Genomic DNA, 3,899 nt, shown 5'->3' on the forward strand with positions numbered 1-3,899 from the left:
CGTGCGTGCGTGCGTGCGTGCGTGCGTGCGTGCGTGCGTGCGTGCGTGCGTGCGTGCGTGCGTGCGTGCGTGCGTGCGTGCGTGCGTGCGTGCGTGCGTGCGTGCGTGCGTGCGTGCGTGCGTGCGTGCGTGCGTGCGTGCGTGCGTGCGTGCGTGCGTGCGTGCGTGCGTGCGTGCGTGCGTGCGTGCGTGCGTGCGTGCGTGCGTGCGTGCGTGCGTGCGTGCGTGCGTGCGTGCGTGCGTGCGTGCGTGCGTGCGTGCGTGCGTGCGTGCGTGCGTGCGTGCGTGCGTGCGTGCGTGCGTGCGTGCGTGCGTGCGTGCGTGCGTGCGTGCGTGCGTGCGTGCGTGCGTGCGTGCGTGCGTGCGTGCGTGCGTGCGTGCGTGCGTGCGTGCGTGCGTGCGTGCGTGCGTGCGTGCGTGCGTGCGTGCGTGCGTGCGTGCGTGCGTGCGTGCGTGCGTGCGTGCGTGCGTGCGTGCGTGCGTGCGTGCGTGCGTGCGTGCGTGCGTGCGTGCGTGCGTGCGTGCGTGCGTGCGTGCGTGCGTGCGTGCGTGCGTGCGTGCGTGCGTGCGTTTCCTAAAAACTTCACCTACTTTTTTACTTATTCAAAATATGCAGCCGATACTTACTATGTTTTCTTCTTCTAATAGTTATGATTTAATGGCGCTCGTCGACGAAATAATGGCAATTCTGGCCAAAAATAGTGGAACTAATTTAGTGTTCCCTTCAAAGTCTAAAAATGCATGATGTAATGCTTAAATCAGCATATAATGCTGATTAAGCTCGATCAATGGGTGCATTCAGAACGACAACCGTTCAGAGCGCTCAGTAAACTCTTTCATCTGATTGGCATATTCCATCAGATTCTAAAATATAGACCAATTAAAGAGCTTACTGAGCGCTTAGCATGGTGGAAGTATCAGCCCAGATTTTCATACGGACAACAGCGCTTTGACACCGAACGCTGATTGGTGAAAAGTCGATTGTGGGGGTAAAATGTACCTCTATTACTATCGTTTTTTATTAATCAGCATTCGGTGTCATAGCGCTGTTGCCCATACGAGGATCCGGGCTTATATGGTGTGTGTAGAGTCCTAGAAACCAAGAGGCTCTATTCTTGAGTTCGTACGACTATTTTCGTATACGAATAATTTTGTATCAAAATTTTCGCATGCGATTGATAAAATTAATTCTTGATTGCTCTACGAATTAATGTATATAAATTCGCATATGACTAATCGCGAATATCATAGTGTTGTTGCCAAATCTTATGAAGTGAGTAAACCAATGAAATGTAGGTGTTATTTATTTTTTGATATAAGGATCTATCAAAATATTAACCTATAAATATTATCTAAACTTTAAGAGATCCGTTTTGATGACCGTATAAATTTTTTCTTATTTTATAAATACTAATGTTTATTTATTTTATTATATACTCGTTTAGCTTTGTATATATCTATATTTTTAATTCTAGATGTCAGAAAAACGAACAGAAAATATATCGAGATAAAGAATAACTCTTATTGAATTTTTAAATAAGCATCCAGAATTAGTGTCGGTAAAATTTTCTTCAAAATTTTCATACAAAGATAGGTTTCCTCTTTTACCTCTCCAATGCGCTGCCGGCGCAGCCTATGTTTGAAAAAGTGGGCCAGACTATATCTCAAACGTCCGGAGCGTTTCTATCGACGCGCTCTCATTAGTACAATTGCAAATATTAATATCTCGATTATTACGAATATCGTTAAACAGTAAAGGACTTTTATGTTTATTTCGATCCCATCTACCTTCCTGGGCGGTTGAAAAAGTCTCGCGGTACACCCTGTATATATTTGTGAAGTGAAATACAATAATTTTTTAAATATCAATTTTTTTGTAAGAATATTAATTTTTTATAGAATTAGTGAAACATTGTGATTTTATACCAGAATCGGTAAATGAAGAAATGAATACAGATAGCAACACATTGAATAGAACCAATTATAAGAACTGCAATATTACCTAATAATATTTCATAATACTTTTGAGGTTTTCATGAGTATTTACTTCAGAGATATCAGAAGGTTTGCGGGTTACCACTGTGTCATTATGCATTGATAATGGCAACATTTCATGAATCTTGCTGTTCATTTTATCACAGCGAGAAGTGCACTGGTATTATCAGTATCAGTATTAGTGCACTTCTCACTCTGATGAAGTGAACAAGATTCATGAAATGTTGACATTAGCAATGGTTAATGGACACGGTGATAACTTGCAAACCTTCTGGCATCATCTAGTAATATTTAATTTGAATAGTAAATTGTTTTTATAAATGTACTATATTATTTAATAAATAAATTGTATTTTATAAGGTATTAAAAAATTTAGACAAAACGCTATAAAACAAGAATGTTTTGAAAACACTCTTTCATGTACAAAATGTTTAAGCGCAAATATGGACAACGATGTGAAGATATGTGAAGAATATTATAATAAAAATTTCAACTTATGGAACATGATTATAGCAAAAGAGCGAATTGCTACGGCTATTGAAACTTATTGTGCAATTACAAACCAAGAGAATATAATTTATGAAGAAGTAAAATTTGGAAGACACAAATTATTAGGTTAGAAGATCAAATATTTATTAATACCAAAGTTATACAAGGCTGATAAATTTTGCACAGAAAGAAGATACAACGTTTATTAATCAGTTTATTAATCAGTAATTAATTAATACATTTTCGTCATTTTGTTCGTTATATTTGTATTTAAAAACATATTAAATAAAGAAGCATAATATTGTTATTAAAAAAGTTTTATTTTATTTCTAGAAATAGATTAAACAAGTTTTTCCACTTTTTGTGATACTAAAAGCACATAAGTGTGTTGTTATTATAAAAATATTAATAATAAAAAATAATTTCTATGTATTTTTTTTCATGAATATTTATATGTCAATAGTAGGTAAATAAGGGGGATTCTAACTCGGGTCCTCTGAGAGGGAGGGTGAGGGTGGGGAGGAGTCCGTGAGAAGGAGAGGGAGTGGACGTCACTAGGCGAGGAGGTGACGTCACAAGGGAAGGGAGAGATGGATGATGTCAGAGGCGGTGATGTCACTAGGCGAGGAGATGACGTTACAGGGGAGGAAGAGGAAAATGACGTCACAGTGAGTGACGTCGCGGGATGGCGGTGCAATTACGCTGAAATTACGTAACCGGAAATTACGTAACGGAGGTGTGCGCAAACTTGCGTCCACGTCACGGTGAAGACGTGACGCGGCGTCAATGAGCGCGATCCGCCGTCGCCGCCGCCGCCTCCGCGCATGGACCGCCTCCGGGTGCAGTTCCCGCCGCCACCATCGAACACAGTCCCCATCGCATACTATGTGCCTCCCATGTATACTTACCATCTCTCAAATATCGCCATCTTCTTCTTACATAATCTTCTCTTCAGCGTTTATTACATGCTGAGAGTTAATCCAGATTAATCCATATTTATTGATTTATACATATGATTATTTTATTAATTTTAAATTCTACGTTGCTGTACAAGTACTTGTATTACAAAAATAATGTCATTCGGATCTTCATCCCCCCTCCGTTTTCTCCTCAATCTTCTATTAACTTTTTTAAAATCCTCCTCAGTTTTTTTTACCGATGTTGTCAGAGCATCTATCACCACGTTTAGTTGAATAATGATGTCAGCGGTGCCATATCTGGAACAAAAGAATAAAAATATGAAAATGCAAATAAATAAAAAGAGACAATATAGGCTAATGGGAATTGGCGCTGTAGTGATTGCGCTATTATTGACGAGAATATTAAAATATCAGAGAATATTAAAATATCCTGAAACTTTTTGTATAATTTAAAACACCATAATCAAGAATAGTATTATATATATATATATATAT

This window comes from Trachymyrmex septentrionalis, unplaced genomic scaffold (genome assembly GCF_001594115.1).
Source record: "Trachymyrmex septentrionalis isolate Tsep2-gDNA-1 unplaced genomic scaffold, Tsep1.0 scaffold146, whole genome shotgun sequence".
NCBI classification, from domain to species: domain Eukaryota; kingdom Metazoa; phylum Arthropoda; class Insecta; order Hymenoptera; family Formicidae; genus Trachymyrmex; species Trachymyrmex septentrionalis.